Raw genomic sequence first — 20,101 nt, 5'->3', positions numbered from 1 at the left:
GGGGTAGAGAAGTCCCCACTGGTTAGGAGCACTTTACTGTTGGTGTTATCCGGGGGTACATAATCTGCTAAATGGCAGAACAAAGTTATAAGGGGGATAACTGCAGGTTGCCTTATTGAGAGACAAAGGCTGACAGAGCAAATAAAGAAAAGTGGTTGTGACTCATCCCAGACGTTAGCACAACAGAGAGTGGATAGACAAGCAGAAAGGGAATAAAACTAAAAAGATAGGGCTAATGTTAATATACCAATTAGCCAGTCTAATTGAACAAGTGAGTGCCTCCGCACATAGGTGGAGAAAGGATCAGGAACAAGTTAGAGACCTGGAGGACAGAACAAAAAATTGAGAATTCACCTTAGCAAAAACATGAGGAGAGAGAAATGGACTCTCCCCTCCTACAAGACTGTCCGGCAGGGACCAACTGCTCCCTCTGTTGGGCGAACCATGCAAGAGTATAGCTGCAAATGTGTTGCTGGTCAAAGCACAGCAGGTTAGGCAGCATCTCAGGAATAGAGAATTCGACGTTTCGAGCATAAGCCCTTCATCAGGAATAAGAGAGAGAGCCAAGCAGGCTAAGATAAAAGGTAGGGAGGAGGGACTAGGGGGAGGGGCGATGAAGGTGGGATAGGTGGAAGGAGGTCAAGGTGAGGGTGAACGTGGCTGAAGAGTTTCTGTGCAGAGGAGATGACCTGGGGGTGCAGTGAGAGAGAGACTCACTGAAATCCTTGTAGAGGGAGGAAGAGAGCTTCTTCAAGGAAGGCATCCTTGTAAGAGGATTCGCAGTAGGTTAAAATCTTCGAGTAAAAAATGAGGTCTGCAGATGCTGGAGATCACAGCTGCAAATGTGTTGCTGGTCAAAGCACAGCAGGTTAGGCAGCATCTCAGGAATAGAGAATTCGACGTTTCGAGCATAAGCCCTTCATCAGGAATAAGAGAGAGAGCCAAGCAGCCAAGCCATGCAAGAGTATAACTTAGTGTCCATTACCAGAGGAGGAACAGCCCAAAGCGAATTATAAACCCTTCATCCCAGGAGAGAGGCAGCAGGTTATGGCCTCTCTGGGCAAATTACCGCCCCAGAGCGCAAACACCAGGTTCTGGGAAGAGCTGGATAGTGTATGGGTCGGGCACCAACTACACCTGAGGGACATACACCAGCTTGTCTGGGCAGCTTGCCCTACGGACAAGCAGAGCCAGGGAGCTGGCTGACCCGATGCCACAGCAGCCCGAGACTTTAGGGGAGGACGGTGGACACGTGCCGTCGCCCTCACAGCTGAGATAGATGCTCAGCCCGCCCCCTTCACCGATCTTAAAGGGGGAATCCAGAGGAAATGCTCCCACAAACTGGAGCAGGATCACGGACACTAAGCAAGTTAATGGGGAAGGAGCCTCTGAGTATGGGGAACGATTATTTAGGGTCTATTGGGAATGCTCAGGGCAAGCAAACCCACATCAGGGGGGAATCAGGCATTCATCCAAGCTTTTAAAGATGGGCACCCACCAAGCCATCCTGAAAATGGGAATAATAATGTCCCAGGATAATGATGACCTAGCTGAGTGGAGGTGAAGGATGCAGAACTGACGAAAGCAGGCCTACTGTAATAGAGGCGAGAGCAGAATAAACGATCCTGCCACAACTATGGCCAACAGGGACACTTTGCCAGAGGGTGTATCAGGGAACAATGTAAAATACTGCAGCCACTACAAAAGAACAGGACACACACAAGCAGTGTGCTGGGAAAAGCATGGGGCACCCCCAAACACCCCAGAGCACCCCAGAACTGCTGGAGTCCCAAGGTCAGCAGAGCTGACAACTGGCTGACCCCATCCGTGAGGGTAAGGGAGAGGGGCGAATTTTCCCCCCCCCTCTCCCGCAGTAATAGGAGGGACGAAATGTGAAATGCTAGTAGACACAGGACAGGCTATATCTATCATAAACTTATCCTTACCCCACACAAATGAAATGATTCACTTAACTGGGGTAGGAGGGGATAAAACACCAGCTGACCTAAGCAAGACTACCTCGTAGAAATAAATAAAACATATCCCCATGAGATTCTACATATACAAAAATAACGAGGGCACCATAATGGGCAATGATCTCATGAAAGAATGTGATGTTCTAATCAATTGTGCAAAAGGGAAATTGATTAGGCCCAGACAGGACGGTCAGAAGTCACCTTGAAACTATTAAAGTAGCTACAGCCACCAGCAGGGACTGGAACCTCGAAAAGGGGGGATTCGGAGCCATCTGCGCCTCCATCCCCAGATCATGGGCAGAAGCAAAGTTAGCTACAGGTCTAGTTAACATAGACCTGATAAGGGTTCCCGGACCAGAGCATTAGCCCCACCGGCAATACCCAATAAAACCCGAAGCAGAGAAAGCAGTTGTGAAGATAGTGAAAGGATTAGTGAGACAGGGAATCCTGAAAGAAATCACAAGTACAACTAATTCACCAGCGTGGCCGGTAATAAAGCCTGATGGGAGCTACAGGCTCACCATACAGGACTAAATAAGGTTAATGCCAAATTGCATCCCATTGTAGCAGACCCCTCAACCATCTTAAACAGCTTGGCCCCTGAGCACAAGATTTTTACTGTTTATACACAGCCAATGTCTTCTGGTCCATTCCGTAACACCCTGAGCCCTAGAACAAATTTACTTTTACACTAAGGGGCAGACAGTACACGTGGACTCGCCTGCCACAAGGGTTCCACAACAGCCCCACTATTTTTCACAGGGTGAGAGTGACATCTCAAAGAGAGTAGATTTACCAGAGGGTAGCACTGCCCTCTAATATGTAGATGATATCCTAACTGCCTCAGAGTCCGGGTCAGGACACCAGGAAGCTTTAGGGCTAGTTTTACAGGAATTGGCAACCGTAGGGTTAAAGGTCAGCCCCACAAAGACACAGATTGGCAAAACACAAGTCTCAGAGACTCAAAGAAATGCCCAACGACTGCAAGAAGGCAATCCAACCGATGCTACGACCTGTCTCTGTCGGGGGGTGGGTCAGAAAGGTCACGGGGCTATTCAACTACAGTCAGAGCTTTATACTCGCGTTCACAAAATTGACTGAACTGATCCAGAGACTAACTCCAGTCTCCGTACACCAGGTCTTGTCATCACATGGGCTGCTCCCACACACAAACCCACTATCAGCCACTAATGGTCCCCATTAGCAGCTTATTCACTCACCCACTCATTTGTCTGCCCAAATATTTTTATCTCGCTCTCTGGGCTCCATCTCCACCCGTCATTTACTCCTTCACTCTTCCCTCACACCTCCTTTAGCATATTTACCTATACAGTATTTTTCTAGCTACAATCAGATCTGAAGAAGCACTTATGAGGAAAGTTCACTCAAAGCAAAATGTTAACTCTGATTTCCCTCCACAGGTGATGCCAAACCTTTTCCAGTCCCTGGTAACATCCCTGTAAATGTTTTCTGCACCTGACCCTTTAATAATATGGTGCAGCACTGAGATTATCAAATTGAGCCCAATACCAAACCATAACACAACCCAACTACTCTCTCACCCAACTAGTCCCAGTGCAATCTCACCTTCTCAGGTGAGAGCCGTACGCAGGGCATGCCGGGATCTGTAGTTCTTTCCCTCCATGCCGTGCAGGATTCTGCGCGCTCACAAACTACATTACCCAGTAGCCATCGCGCCCAGTGCCCCAGTAGGCTGGGGTTGTTGACCGTTAGAACTACAGTACCCGGCGGTCTTTGCGGGTTAACCCGGCTGAGGGTGTTGCCGTTAGGCGAGAGAGGGCATCGATCTGGAGCCGGTCCCGGTCCCGGTCCCGCTGTGTCAGGAGCTGTTGCCGGTTAGTGTCCCGCTCTCGGTCACGGGGATTGGGGGGGAGGGGGCGGAGACTATCCGAGTTGTTTACCTTTTATCTTACAGGGCAGTCACTGTATGGGAGGGAAAGAGGGGCCAGGACCGACCTCTCCCTCCCCCTCTCCCTCGCCCTCGCTCCCCACCTCTCCCCCTCCTTCCAACCCCCCTCCTCCTCCCACCCCTCTTCCCAACCTTCATCCCCTCTCCCCCCACCCCCCACCCTTCACCCCCACCCTTCACCCCCATCTCCCCCCGTACCCTTCACCCCCATCTCCCCCCGTACCCTTCACCCCCATCTCCCCCCGTACCCTTCACCCCCATCTCCCCCCGTACCCTTCACCCCCATCTCCCCCCCTACCCTTCACCCCCATCTCCCCCCCTACCCTTCACCCCCATCTCCCCCCCCCCCTTCGCTCCCATCTCCCCCCCTACCCTTCACTCCCATCTCCCCCGTACCCTTCACCCCCATCTCCCCCACCCCTCTCCGCCCCCCACCCCTCTCCGCCCCCCATCCCCCCTGCCCCCCACCCCATCCCCCCACCCCATCCCTCTTCCCCACCCCCTCTCCCCCCCCACCCCATCCCTCCACCCCATCCCTCTTCCCCACCCCCCTCTCCCCCCCCCCCCACCCCATCCCTCTTCCCCCCTACCCCATCCCTCTTCCCCCCTCTCCCCTCCACCCCATCCCTCTTCCCCCCCTCCCCTAACCCCCCAACCTTCACCCCCTCTCTCCCCACCACACTACCCTCCACCCCCACCTCCCCCTACCCTTCACCCCCCTCTCTCTCCCCCCACCCCTCTCCCCCCCCCCCCCTCTCCCCCCCACCCCCTCTCTCCCCCCCCCCCCTCTCCCCCCCCCACCCCCTCTCCCCCCCCCACCCCCTCTCCCCCCCACCCCCTCTCCCCCCCCCCCCCTCCCCCCCCCCCCCCCCTCTCCCCCCCCACCCCCTCTCCCCCCCCACCCCCTCTCCCCCCCACCCCCTCTCCCCTCCACCCCATCCCTCCACCCCATCCCTCTTCCCCACCCCCCTCTCCCCCCCACCCCATCCCTCTTCCCCCCTCTCCCCTCCACCCCATCCCTCTTCCCCCCCTCCCCTAACCCCCCAACCATCACCCCCTCTCTCCCCACCACACTACCCTTCACCCCCACCTCCCCCTACCCTTCACCCCCACCTCCCCCCTCCACCCCCTCCCCCTCCCCACCCCCCCCTCCCCACCCCCCCCTCCCCACCCCCCCCCCCCCCACCCCCCCCCCCCCCCCCCCTCCCCCCCTCCCCCCCCCTCCCCCCCCTCTCCCCCCCTCTCCCCCCCTCTCCCCCCCTCTCCCCCTCCCCCTCCTTCCCCCTCCTTCCCCCTCCTTCCCCCTCCTTCCCCCTCCTTCCCCCTCCTTCCCACCCCTTCCCACCCCTTCCCACCCCTTCCCACCCCCCCTCAGCCCATCTCCTCCCCTCCTCACCCCCACCCCCCCTACCCTTCACCCCCACCCCCCCTACCCTTCACCCCCACCCCCCTACCTTTCACCCCTCTCTCCCCTACCCTTCACCCCTCTCTCCCCTCTCCCCCCCATCTTCCCCCCATCTCCCCTCCCTCCCCCATCTCCCCCCATCTCCTCCCCCCTCACCCCCATCTCCTCCCCCCTCACCCCCATCTCCTCCCCCCTCACCCCCATCTCCTCCCCTCCTCACCCCATCTCCTCCCCTCCTCACCCCATCTCCTCCCCTCCTCACCCCCTCTCCTCCCCTCCTCACCCCCTCACCCTGTACCAGGGGTAGCAGGTGAGGACAGCATTGTTGGCATCTGTTATTTGAATAGAGATATTACTAAGTTTTCCTTGAAAAGTGTGTGGTGTTGAGCTGCTATCTCCAGATAGCTGTTGTTTGACAGTGCATGTTTTGTGATTGTGAAGATAGTGTTTGCAGTGACAGTTTGCGTCCAATCAGATGCTGTTGTGAACTGCAGACGTGCAGCATGTAAAGACAACTTATATTACAAGTGCGTCTACAACTGGCTTCTTCCAGCCTTTCTCACGATCACCTACAAAGTGTTTGAACTTTGCATTGTTTTATAGTTTATTCCATCACATCCAGCCTTTGTTTTGGTTTCTTTCTTATCATTTTTTATATATCAATAGCTATGCAGAGTTCTTTAAAACAGCTCTTTTTTTCTTTTGTTCCTTTTGTTTATTTTGTTTAGTGAATACACATTCTTGAAGTCAACGATAGCAGCCTCACTTGCTGAATTGTTTGTAAAAGGAGCACTCCCTGGTAATGCGCAGCATTGTTTGCGTTTTTCCACAAGTGCTTGTACTCAGGCCCCAATCGGGGAAGGTTGGTTGCAGAGTGGCCATGGCTTGTCAAACCAGTGATACTGCTACCATGTGCAATTGTTGATTACAAAACAGGGTGGTTGATGAACAGCACTCTGCTTACAGTCTGGGCATGAAGCTGTGAGCACGTTTCCAAGGCTGCACCAGAAGATTTGAGTCTAATGGCCAGCGCTGTGCCATATAGATTAGATGCTATCATGTTTAAGTCTGGTCTGTGCCATTGTTGACTGAAGCTAGCATTAGAAGGGCTGATTGCCCTTGGTGCTGTGGGCTTAAGAGCTAAAACTCTTTCAAAATTCCATTCACTCTTAACCGTTGCAAAGTGATTATCCACTGCCATTGGTAGCAGGATTGAGTTAAACTGACATCTTTCACGGTCAAAAGCTTTCCTGAGTTTGCTGTCTAAATGGTGCAGGGGGCTTGTCATTATGAGAAAAGTTGACTTGTCCCTGTGGACGTGCAGATGTTGTAGGAGAGAGAAATCTAATGTGTCAGCCTTGTCTTTTGATACCACATTCATAAACTAAGAGTTGGAAGCTTTTATGTGCAAGTCTTGCTCTTGAGCACAAGATCCATGCCTCAGTGAAGGAGTGCTGGACTGTCAGATGCCCCATCTTTTGGATGTGATATTAAACCAAGACTTCCAAGCAGCTGAAAAGAAAAATGTTATGTCAAAGAGGAGTAGGTTGTAACATTTAACCACAATCAGGCATAGTTTCACTGACTGTTTAGGCTAACAAGCCAGTATAATTGAAGCATTCTCACAGGTAGCAAACTGGAAAGCAAAATGCACAGCTTTTTAATGCTTTGAATTAAGTCTTAAAGCATGAACTAAATGACTGGTTTACGCACATGGCTTTAAGACCGATGTTGAAATGTCATTACTTATCTTCATTTGTTTCAAAGTTATGTTTAAAAGCAAAGTGAAGAAATCTGACATTCTACAAATATATAATTGTTTATTTGAGATGGGATCCTGTTTAGCAATGATTGAGAGATTACTACGTTTTCAAGAGCTTTCTCAGTGAGGTGAATGTGAGTTCTCTTAAATTTGATGGGTTTGACTTACCTACAGTCTGGAAGGGATTTCAACAGTGCACCTTGTGCAGGGCGAGAGAATCACTCTGGATTTTAACTCTGCATGTTCTGGCTGTCATTTTCAGATAAGTAATGATTGCAAACACTGGACAGTTTTACTACATTACTGTCCAAAATCCAGGCTTTTTTTAATCCTGTCTGTAATGAAAATCTTTCATCTGTATTATTTTCTGTCAGCTTTTGTTTCCTTGCAACCTTCTGCACCTCCATTCATTGTCCATGTATACCTACCACATTGTGAATGTTCTGACTCCTGTTAGAAGTGTTGCAGTGCGTCATTGACCATTTCCATTACGGATGTGAATATCATTTTGAACAGGTGCCTTATATTTTAAAGAAAGGCCTGATTTTCCTGTATGTATGCACATCCTAAGTCAGTTTGCTATCCATGCTGTGCTGCTGATCCCCTCATCACTTTAATGCAGCACTGGGCCTTGATCTATTGAATGAAAAATCATTGAACAAAAATCTTTTTGGATCAGGATTATTCCTTGTTTACAATCTTCTGCCTTGGGTATACTATAGCCTTGTAGTTGGATGGTTAGAGCTGCAGGGTGTCACTCCGATTCACATGGGTAGCAAGGAGGTTTGTTGAAATCCTTTCGGATTATGGCTTTAACCGCCTCAACCAAAAAAGGGCAGTTCTGCATGAAATTTTAAGGCATCTCACCAATGTTGACCCAGTGATGTAGAGTCAAATAAAATAGGCCAATGTGCAGGGAGCCTTCATAGACTTTGTGCTTGCATCTGTGATGTGCTCTGATTAGGGAGAACTTTCTCACTGTCTGCAAAAGTAGAGCTGCTGCAGTGGTCTCTAATGTAGACCCAAGGTGGATTAAGAAGGTTTGGTATAATCGAGAATGGCTGAATAGTTCATTGACTTCACAAATTATAAAAAAACAACCAATTTATTCTTGTTTTATTTCTGGACTTTGTGTAATGAATAATCAATAGTGTTAATTAAGCGATTCAAAGCTGGGTGGGAGGGTGAGCTGTGAGGAGGATGCAGAGGTACTTCGTTATGATTTAGACAAGTTGAAGGCTATCCACTTTAGTAGCAAAAACAGGGAGGCAAATTGTTATCTGAATGGCGATAGATTGGCAAAGGGGAAGGTCCATCCCGTATTCCCAATTCCTCCGCCTCCGCCGTATCTGCTCCCAGGAGGACCAGTTCCATCACAGAACACACCAGATGGCCTCCTTCTTTAGAGACCACAATTTCCCTTCCCACGTGATTAAAGATGCCCTCCAATGTATCTTGTCCACATCCCTCACCTCTGCCCTCAGACCCCACCCCCCCAACTGTAACAAGGACAGAACCCCCCCCGGTGCTCACCTTCCACCCTACCAACCTTCGCATAAACCAAATCATCCGCCGACATTTCTGCCACCTCCAAACAGACCCCACCACCATGGATATATTTCCCTCCCCACCCCTTTCCGCCTTCCGCAAAGACAGTTCTCTCCGTGACTACCTGGTCAGGTCCACGCCCCCCTACAACCCACCCTCCCATCCTGGCACCTTCCCTTGCCACCGCAGGAATTGTAAAACCTGTGCCCACACCTCCTCCCTCACCTCCATCCACGGCCCTAAAGGAGCCTTCCACATCCATCAAAGTTTTACCTGCACATCCACCAATATCATTTATTGTATCCGTTGCTCCCAATGCGGTCTCCTCTACATTGGGGAGACTGGATGCCTCCTAGCAGAGCGCTTTAAGGAACATCTCTGGGACACCCGCACCAATCAACCACACCACCCAGTGCCCCAACATTTCAACTCCCCCCTCCCACTCTGCCGAGGACATGGAGGTCCTGGGCCTCCTTCACCCCGCTCCCTCACCACCCGACGCCTGGAGGAAGAACGCCTCATCTTCTGCCTCGGAACACTTCAACCCCAGGGCATCAATGTGGACTACACCAGTTTCCTCATTTCCCCTTCCCCCACCTCACCCTAGTTCCAAACTTCCAGCTCAGCTCTGCCCCCATTACTTCTACTACCTGCCTATCTTCCTTTCCACCTATCCACTCCACCCTCCTCTCTGACCTATCACCTTCATCCCCTCCCCCACTCACCTATTGTACTCTATGCTACTTTCTCCCCACCCCTACCCTCCTCTAGCTTATCTCTCCACCCTTCAGGCTCTCTGCCTTTATTCCTGATGAAGGGCTTTTGCCCGAAACGTCGATTTTTCCTGCTCCTCGGATGCTGCCTGAACTGCTGTGCTTTTCCGGCACCTCTAATCCAGAAAAGGGAAGGTCCAATGAGACGCTGGTGTCCTTGTATGCCAGTTGCCAAAAGTGAGCATGTAGGTACAGCAGGTGGTGAAGAGTTGGCCTTCATGTTGAGGGGGTTCGAGTACAGGAGCAGGGATGCCTTGCTGCAATTTTACAGAGTCTTGGTGAGACCGCACCGAGAGTCATGTGCAGTTTTGGTTTCCTCATCAGCAAAAGTTTACCAGGCTTATTCCTGGGATGGTAGACCTGATGTATAAAGTTGGGCTGAAACAATTTGGACTATTTTCATTGGAGTTTAGAAAAGTGAGGGGATCTGTCATAGAAGCATGTAAAATTCTAACAGGGCTAGACAGGGTAATCGCAGAAAGGATGTTCCTGATGACCAGAGGGGAAGAATGGCCTAGTGGTATTGTTGCTGGTTGAGAAATCCAGTAACCCATGTTGTAATCAGGGGAACAAGGTCCAAATCCTTCCATGGAATTTGAATTCAATAAAAATTTATAATTAACTGTTCCTTCAGGGAAGGAAATCTGCCATCCTCAGCCTGGCCTACATGTGACTCCAAACCCATAGTGACATGGTTGACTTTTAACTGTGGGCAGTTAGGGATAGGCAAGAAAATTCTGGTCCAGTGAATGATGCCTCACATTCTGAGAATTGAAGTTTAAAAGAAAAGAGTCAGATGGCACAGTTTAATGATGTGGGGTAGACCAGTTAGGACTGAGATGAGATGTCTTAAACCTGAGAGTGGAGAGCCTGTGGAATTCTCTGCCTCAAAGTGATTGAGACCAAAACATTTAATGTTTTCAAGATACACAATAGACAATAGGTGCAGGAGTAGGCCATTCAGCCCTTCAAGCCTGCACCGCCATTCAATATGATCATGGCTGATCATTCCTAATTAGTATCCTATATCTCCATAACCCTTGATTCCACTATCCTTGATAACTCTATCCACCTCTTTCTTAAATGAATCCAGAGACTGGGCCTCCACTGCCCTCTGGGGCAGAGCATTCCACACACCCACTGCTCTCTGGGTGAAGAAGTTTCTCCTCATCTCTGTCCTAAATGGTCTACCCTGTATTTTTAAGCTGTGTCCTCTGGTTCGGCACTCGCCCGTCAGCGGAAACATGTTTCCTGCTGCCAGAGTGTCCAATCCTTTCATAATCTTACATGTCTCAATCAGACCCCCTCTCAGTCTTCTAAACTCAAGGGTATACAAGCCCAATCGCTTCAGTCTTTCAGTGTAAGGTAATCCCGCCATTCCAGGAATTGACCTCGTGAACCTACGCTGCACTCCCTCAATAGCCAGAATGTCTTTCCTCAAATTTGGAGACCAGAACTGCATACAATACTCCAGGGGTGGTCTCACCAGGCCCTGTACAGCTGCAGAAGAACCTCTTTGCTTCTATACTCAATCCCTCTTGTTATGAAGGCCAGCATGCTATTCGCCTTCTTCACTACCTGCTGTACCTGCATGCTTACCTTCATTGACTGGTGTAAGAGAACACCCAGATCTCTCTGTACTGCCCCTTTACCTAAGTTGATTCCATTTAGGTAGTAATCTGCCTTCCTGTACTTGCCACCAAAGTCGATAACCATACATTTATCCACATTAAACTGCATCTGCCCACTCACCTAACGTGTCCAGGTCACCCTGTGATCTCCTAACATCCTCATCACATTTCACCCTGCCACCCAGCTTTGTATCATCAGCAAATTTGCTAATGTTATTGCTGATACCATCTTCTATATCATTAACATATATTGTAAAAAGCTGCGGTCCCAGCACTGATCCCTGCGGTACTCCACTGGTCACTGCCTGCCATTCTGAAATGGAGCCGTTTATCACTACCCTTTGTTTCCTATCAGCCGGCCAATTTTCAATTCAATCTAGTACTTTGCCTCCAATACCATGCGCCCTAATTTTACTCACTAACCTCCTATGTGGGACTTTATCAAAAGCGTTCTGAAAGTCCAGGTACACTACATCTACTGGATCTCCCTCATCCATCTTCAGAGTTACATCCTCAAAAAATTCAAGAAGATTAGTCAAGCATGATTTCCCCTTCATAAATCCATGCTGACTCTGACCTATCCTGTTACTACTATCCAGATGTGCCGTAATTTCATCCTTTATAATAGACTCCAGCATCTTTCCCACCACTGAGGTCAGACTAACTGGTCTATAATTTCCTGCTTTCTCTCTCCCACCTTTCTTAAAAAGTGGTATTACAATAGCCACCCTCCAATCCTCAGGAACCCACCCCGAATCTATCAAACTCTGGAAAATAATCACCAACGCGTCCATGATTTCCCGAGCTACCTCCTTCAGCACCCTGGGATGTAGACCATCAGGCCCCGGAGACTTATCAACCTTCAGACCTAACAGTCTCTCCAATACCAAATCCTGGCAAATATAGATTCCCTTAAGTTCAGGTCCTTCAGCCACTGTTACCTCAGGGAGATTGCTTGTGTCTTCGCCAGTGAACACAGATCTGAAGTACCAATTCAATTCTTCTGCCATTTCTTTGTTCCCTGTAATATATTCCCCTGTTTCTGTCTTCAAGGGCCCAATTTTAGTCCTAACCATTTTTTTGCCTTGCACATACTTTAAAAATCTTTTACTATCCTCCTTTATATTAATGGCCAGTTTACCTTCGTACCTCATTTTTCCTCTGCGTATTTCCTTCTTAGTAATCCTCTGTTGCTCTTTAAAAGCTTCCCAGTCCTCAGTCTTCCAACTTATCTTTGCTATGTTATACATTTTCTCTTTTAACTTTATATGTTTCTTAACTTCCCTCGTCAGCCACGGCCGCCCATGCCTCCTCCTGGGGTCTTTCTTCCTTTTAGGAATGAACTGATCCTGCAACTTCTGCATTATACACAGAAATATCCGCCATTGTTCCACCACGGTCATCCCTGCTAAGGTATTGCACCACTGAACTTTGGCCAGCTCCTCCCTCATAGCTCCATAGTTCCCTTTATTCAACAGAAGTACTGTCACTTCCAACTGTACCCTCTCCCTCTCAAATTGCAGATTGAAGCTGAATGTATTATGGTCACTACTTCCCAATGGCTCCTTCACTTCGAGGTCTCTGACCAATTCTGGTTCGTTACACAATACCAGATCCAGAATTGCCTTCTCCCTGGTCAGCTCCAGCACCAGCTGCTCTAAGAATCCATCTCTGAGGCACTCCACAAAGTCTCTTTCTTGAGGTCCAGTACCATCCTGATTCTCCCAGTCTACCTGCATGTTAAAATCCCCCATAACAACTGTAGTAACATCTTTACAGGCCAATTTCAGCTCCTGATTCATCTTACATCCGACATCCAGACTACTGTTTGGGGGCCTGTAGATGACTCCCAAGAGGGTCTTTTTACCCTTAGTATTTCGCAGCTCTATCCACACTGACTCTACATCCCCTGACTCTAGTTCCCCCGCGCAAGGGACTGAATATCCTCCCTTACCAACAAGGCCACCCCACCCCCTCTGCCGTCAGTCTGTCCCTACGATAGCACGTGTAGCCTTGAATATTCATTTCCCAGGCTCTGTCCACTTGAAGCCACGTCTCAGTTATCCCCACAATATCGTATCTGCCAATTTCCAAAAGAGCCTCAAGCTCATCCATCTTATGTCTAATGCTTCGTGCATTCATATATAGTATTTTTAATTTGTTACTGCCCTCACCCTTCTCATCAACCCCTATTTCACTCAACCTTACAGCATGATCCCTTTCCGAGTTTTCTGCCTTATTGATACAGTTGTCTTTCTTGACTTCTCTTGTTCTAACTTTCCCTTCAATTTCCTTTTTAAACATCCAGTTTGTCCCCCCTCCCCCGCTACTTAGTTTATACGTAGCTGTGTTGCAGTAGAAAACCTGCCTGCCAGAATGCTGGTCCCTAACCTATTAAGGTGCAAACCGTCTCTCTTGTAGAATTTAAGCTTACCACAAAATATACCCCAGTGATCCAAGAACTTAAATCCTTGCTTCCTGCACCAGTTCCCCAGCCACACGTTCAAGTCCATTATCTCCCTGTTTCTGGCCTCACCAGCCCGAGGAACTGGAAGCAAACCGGAGATAACCACCCTGGACGTCCTGCTTTTCAGCCTTCTTCCTAGTTCTCCGAAGTCCCGCTGTAGTATGTTCCTCCTCTTCTTCCCGACATCATTTGTGCCGACATGTACCACCACCTCTGGCTCTTCACCCTCGTCCTTGAGGATTTCCCGCACTCTGTCCGCGATGTCTTTAACCCTGATATCAGGAAGGCAACACACCATCCTTAAATCCTGTCTGCTGCCACAAAAACCCCGGTCAGTTCCTCTCATGATGGAGTCCCCTATTCCCAGGGCTCTGTGCAATGTCCGACTCTTCTGCTCTGCCTCTGCACCAACGTTTGATTGACAGACCTGGCCGCCTCGCGAACTGGCAGTGTCATCAGTCTCTACTGTTTCCAAAAGCTTCAACTTGTTCCTGACAGGTACTTCCCCCGGGTTCTCTTGCACCTGTCACCTCTCTGCCTTCCTCATCGTCTGCTCTCTTCTGGTATGTTCTGTGTAATAACCTCACTGAAGTTCTTGTCCAGAAAGATCTCGTTCTCTCGGATGAGCCTAAGGTCCTCGAGTTCTTTCATCAGTGCTGCAATATGCTCGGTCAATAGCTGAATGTGCACACACTTTCCACACATATGAGCCAGACACACCAGAGTCATTGACCTCCCACATCGAGCACGTAGCGCACTGAACCAGCTTGGCAGACATGTCTTCACCCTCTTCAACTGTGGCGTAATCACTTCACTCAACCTCCTTGTCACGGACTCCTGAGCTAAAGCCGCACTCTTCAATCCAAACTTCCTTAGACCCTCTTTGTGGCAAGTCTGTGGACTCTTAATTTAGGTTAGAGGAGGAGGGAGGGAGGGAGGGACACCCTACTTTGTAGGACCTGGGGTTTAGAACGCACCCACTCTAATAGCAATCACTTATCTTCCTGACCGGCTTTGCGCTCCGCCTGAACTTCCGCCCAGCTCCCACTGCTCTCTGCTGCGAAAAGAGATAGATATAGTTCTTGGAGCTAAAAGGATCAAAGTGTAGGGGGAGAAAGTGGGACCAGTGTGCTGAATGCAATGATCAGCCATGATTATATTGAATGACTGATGAGACCTGAAGGTCCCAACAGCCGCCTACTCCTATTTTATGCCTCTGTACTTCCAGCTATACTTCCTGTACTTCCAGTCAGGAGGTGCTGTTGAAAATGAGCTCCACTCTCTCTCCTTTCTCCTGGGTGTCTCACTGCCTTTCTCTGACTAGGTGGCAGACATGGCTTAGATGATTGAACCTTTGCCTCTGAAGTCACCAGATTGAGAGTTCAAGCCCCAATCTAGACTTGTACAGACTATTTAAGATAACTTTACAGCACAATAGTGAGTTATTGTCAGAGGGACAGTATGTCAGACAATATGCCTTTTCAGATGCTCTGTTCAAAGGCAAGTACATAAACTTTTCTCCACACATGAACCAATATAACTCCTTCAATTACCATCGTTAAAGAGCAGATTATCTGCTTGTTATCTTAGTTCTGTTGGAGAACATTGTGTGCAAGGTTTCTTGCATAACAACAATCTCCAGACCGTAAAATTATTTAGTTCCTTTAAAATGTTTCAGGACAGCCCAAGGTCATGGAAGGCATTAGATAAACACCCATTTTACTTTTGTGATCTTTTGCAAATTAAATTTGTGGGGCAGATAAGTAAGAATATATTTTTAAAATAGACAAAACTGTGGACGGAATTAATTTAAATCATAATCTGAAACCACTTGCCTTTTCCTGCCGTGTTCTCAGAGTTGCTGATAAGACAAACCTTTGAACCAAAGCATTCGTCAGATCAGGGGTGAGACTGATTCTGTGGGCATCAGAAGACTGTTTCCAGCAAGGTCATTGTTTAGGCCAATAATAATAGAGAAATCCAGTCCAGTGTGAAAGAGTTTCAGGCTTTTCGTACTGTTAATATACCGTATATGTTCGGAATGAATAGACCACTGTAAGACATGAGGTAAGGTTGCATTTGGCAGGACAATGTCTGTAAACTAAACGATTTTAAAAGAGATTACATGCTTTCCTGTGGAAAGTAAATTATGTGGAGAGCATAAGGAGGCTACAAAGGGATATATCATTGACAGGTTAAGTGAGTAGGTACAGATCAGCTGAACGGAGTGTAATGTGAAGAAATGTGGCTTTATCTATTTTGGCAGAAAGAAGAAGCTTATTATCCAAATAGCAAGAGATTACATTCAGTTATTCAGGGTATATCTTGAATAATGACAGGAATCAATGCCTTTGAAGGGATGTGATGGGAGATAGCGGATAAAAGACTTCAATACTGTGAGTAGTTGCTGTTGTTGATAATTCCTTATTAAAGGTGAAAGTGAATGCTAACAGTGAATTATATGTATGAACATCACATGAAAGCATGAGACCACACCTGGAGTGTTGTGTCCGGTTTTGGTCTCTTTACTTAAGGAAGGATTTGCTGTGCTGGAGACAGCCTGGGAAACTTTCTCTGCACTAATGCCTGCAATGGGCAGGTTGGACAGGCTGGACTTGTAGCTGCTGGTCTTTAGAGGGCAAGAGGTGGCTAGATTGAAATTTACAAATCTTGGAGAGTTGTGACAGGTTGGATGTGGAAAGGATGTTTCCACTTGTGGGAGAAGCTAGAAATAGGGTTCACTGTTTCAAAACAAGCTGTTGCCCATTTAAGACTGAGACAAGGAGAACCATTTTCTCAGCGGGTTATGAATCCACACACTTTGCTCAAAAGGTGATGGAGGCAGAGTCTTTGAATATTTTTGAGGCTTGAGTGAATAGATTCCTGATGAGCAAGGGGTGAAAATCTATTGGATTTGGGTGGGAATGTGGAGTTCTCAGACTGCACATGATCCTATTGAATGTTGTGGAGGTGCCAGTGTTGTACTGGGCTGGACAAAGTCAGAAGTCTTACCCCACCAGCTTGTAGTCTAATTTGTTTATTTGAAATCACAAGCTTTTGGAGCGCTGCCCCTTCATCAGGTGAAGTGACTTCACCGAATAAAGGAGCAGCATTCAGAAAGCTTGTGATTTAAATTAAACCTATTGATCAATATTCTAGTGTTGTGTGACTCCTGACTTTACTGAATGTTGAAATGGAAACACCAAGTAGCTTGTTCCTGTGCCTAATTCATATGTTTTACTTAGTTCAAAAAAAGAATATAAGTTGCAGTTTAGACACTTGGGTATAAGCTTTGAAGAGCTCCTAGTCCAGGACCCAGGAAAACTTGGTGCCAGATCCAAATGAGCATCATGACAAGGGAAATCATTGTCGGCATTTGTTCCTGCCAGTAAGGAGTACTTGTCTCTCTCCTGCTGAGCATACAATCCAGACTGCTGCCCGTGTATTGACATGATGACTGCGCGTTGGATGTTGTCCTGGTGATGTCAGTGATGCCTGCTGAACTGAAAACCTGTGAAACCCGGCACCTTCTAAGATTGGGAAAGAGGAGAGGTTAGGGAAGCACAACCTCTGATTTGGGAATGGTTGCTGTTGGTGATTTTGGCTGTCAGGAGGGAACTGACACCAGCAGTGAGTTATATCGGTGGACAGCCCATTGATCTGGACCAAATGACTGTCTCTTGGCTGCGAGGTTGTACAAGTGGGTCACTGCTGTGCAAGTGCTGTACTGTAACAGCAACACCCAGTTCAAAGCTCGATAGAGAGAGGAAAGCAGAGAAATCTATTTATCCAGTTTGTCATGGAATTTTTATTATGGTATATTCATCAAAGTGTACCCCTCAATGTCACTCTCTTGCTTATTCAATGTGCACATTTACTTTGTTTAACTGTTACTGGTAAGATGTGAAAATTTATTATGGCTTCGATTTGCTTATCTTGCTACTATCACAGTGTCTCGTCTATTAAACTGGTAATGCTGGTTACACCCATACTGTTTGTGCAAGATTGAGAGTAAATATTTAACAGGCTTCCTGCTCATCAACTTGCAGTAGTTGGTACAACTGGCAAAGTTTTAGATGAGACTATATATTACGATTAAACAATGTACTGTCCATTAGTGGCTCTAGCCACAGCACACACAGCATTTATCAATGTGTGAGTTTTTCAGATGTTTGCCAATGTTTTTCCTCTCTGTGAAACATGTCAAAATTTGAAATTTGTTGTGACCCCTCCCCATGTGAATTGATAGTGGAGATGAGGCAGGGGGATGCTGCTATAAGAGTGAGAGAATAGCTGTTGTAACTTAGTCACAGCTCCATGGCAAACGTTGCCTCAGAGCTTGGGACCCCTCCGCTTTGTGAAGCCCTGTCCTAGGACCTGTGTCCACATAAGATTTGAGAGATGTGTTTGTTGAAAATGGGAAGAAGCCTTTCAAGGCCTTGAGCTTGTTCTGCAGTTGAATTTCTATCATGGCTGATGTATGTTTTACTTCCATTGTTCCAATTTCCTTAACACAGCTGTCTCCCAAATATCAATGTCCGTTTTGCAGTCTTTTTTTACCCCTCAGCTTCAACAGCTGGGAGAGGCTTCCAGATATCCATATCCTTTGAATATAGAAGAATTTCCTGACGTTTGTCCCTGAGTTGCTGCTCTAAGTTGGTGATGTCCATTACTCCAGATCCATTCCACTAGGTGAAACAATGGACAAAACATTTGATCAACTTAAAAGCCTTAATTCAATCACCTCTTAATCTTCTAAATTTGAGGGAATAGATTTCGGTGTAACCCGCTGTCAAAATTTAACCTGCAAAGGGAGTTAAAGGAAGTTTCTGTTTTATTCGTACATGGGATGTGGGTGTTGCTTGCTAAGCCAGCAATTGTTGCCTGTCCTTAATTGCCCTGCAGGAGGTGCTGGTGGGCTGTCTTTTTGAATCATTGCAGTCTGTGTGGTGTAGGTACACTCCATGCTGTCAGGGAGGATAAATCCCAGGCAGGACTTTTGACCCAACAATGGTGAAATAATACCAATCTATTTCAGAGACATGATATTGGGTGGTTTGGAGAGTATTTGTGGGTGGCATCCAAAATATCTGCTGTTGTGCTTCTGTGTGTTGGAGATCATGGATTTGGAAGGGTACTTGGTGAGTTTCTGCAGTGTATATTGTTGATGAGCCACACTACTGCCATCGTGGATCGGTGGTGATGGGAGTTGTAGGTGGAGTACCAATTAAGTGGGCTGCTTTGTCCTGAATGGTGTTGAATTTCTTGATTTGGACTCCACAACCAACTGATGATGAAGCTAGTGCTTCCAATGAAACCTGTTGGGCTATAACCTGGTGTTCTTTGATTCTTAACTTTGAATTCCTTGAGTTTTGTTGAGCTGCGCTCATTCAGGTGAATGTCTTGAGCCTTGTAGATAGGCAGGCATTGGAGAAACAGGTGTTGAGTTACTTGCTGTAGAACTCCTAAACTCGGAGTTTCCTTTGTAGCCACAGCATTTATATGGCTCATCCAGTTCAGTTTCTGGCCACTGACAACCCCAGCATGTGGATGGTGGGGTTATTAGCAATGGTCATATCGTTGAATTGTAAGGGATGCTAAGGGATTAAGGGAGATGGTTATTACATGTGGCTGAATGTTAGTTGTTTTTCCACGTTTAGTCAGGGCATCCATAGAGAAGAGCAGATAGAAAGAATTTGCATTTATAGATCAGTTGCTCAGGCCCTTCTATTCTAAAATGTTTTCACAGCTTCATCAGTAGTAGCTACGTCAAGTACTACAATGGCAGGAATATTCAAACGGCAATTAATACAGTATAGCAAACATGATAGCCACTTTATACACAGCAAGTTGCCACCAAATAGCCAATGGGCCCATAGCCTTCTGGTCTTGATGTATGATTTGAAAGAGGATCATTGGCTCAGATTCCAGAATATGCTGATCTTTCAAGGTCTGTGTTTTAACTGAACTGTTCAAATGTGAAGATTGGAATACAGTAAGCATAGTGCTTTTTGTACCTGCAGGTGAGTTAGCAATCAGAGGATTGAGATTGCTATATGCAGAAAGGAAAATTCTCTCTGTGACGCATCCCATCATGATGCTTAACATGATGTGCTGCTCAGCGTGATTTCATTGCCTTCGAGCACACTGGATTGCTCCATCCTTCAGTCCCCTGGCAGCTGAGAGTAACTGGCCCAACAATCAATTCAACCACTTTATTTCAGTGATTTCACCCAGTTTTCAGACCTCGGGCGTGCCTTGGGAAGGATGGATAAGAGAAGGAAAACTTCTTTATGCAGGGAGTTGTTGTGATCTGAATTGTAATATTTGAAATAGTAGCTGATTGTGGAGTGATTTTCAAGAGAGTTTCTGAAAATACAGAACAGTGGGGGTAAGAGCAGGGGAGTGGAGCACCTGTGATGCCAAGACATAGTGTGCAGAGTGCTGGGAAATGGGATTTAATTGGTTGGGGGTTGTTTTTTGACTGGCGTGAACATAATAGGCCAAAAGAGCCTTTTTCTGTGCTGTCAATCTCTCTATTTTGATGAGCAGGCACATTGGAGCAAGTAACCTCTTCTGCATTGTATGAAGTGGGATCCCTTACATCCA

The 20,101-nt window shown here is 47.5% G+C and overlaps 1 protein-coding gene across 3 annotated transcripts in view; it reads left to right on the top strand.

Moving 5' to 3' along the window:
* The first annotated feature begins 3,749 nt into the window (after positions 1 to 3,749).
* LOC132828449 (sphingomyelin phosphodiesterase 2-like) overlaps positions 3,750 to 20,101 on the top strand; it is a 54,864-nt gene continuing 38,512 nt past the window's right edge. Inside the window, exon 1 of one of the 3 annotated variants that reach the window (XM_060845584.1) lies at positions 3,750 to 3,832. The gene's annotated coding sequence lies outside the window, so the exon portion shown is untranslated. Of the gene's footprint in view, positions 3,833 to 15,488; positions 15,560 to 15,843; positions 15,889 to 20,101 lie in introns of those variants that run through there. The other 2 variants (XM_060845586.1, XM_060845587.1) reach the window with 2 other exon arrangements.

This window comes from Hemiscyllium ocellatum, chromosome 26 (assembly GCF_020745735.1).
Source record: "Hemiscyllium ocellatum isolate sHemOce1 chromosome 26, sHemOce1.pat.X.cur, whole genome shotgun sequence".
NCBI lineage: Eukaryota > Metazoa > Chordata > Chondrichthyes > Orectolobiformes > Hemiscylliidae > Hemiscyllium > Hemiscyllium ocellatum.
Note: the sequence above shows the minus strand (reverse complement) of the source record. Positions and strands in the feature narration are given on the sequence as shown.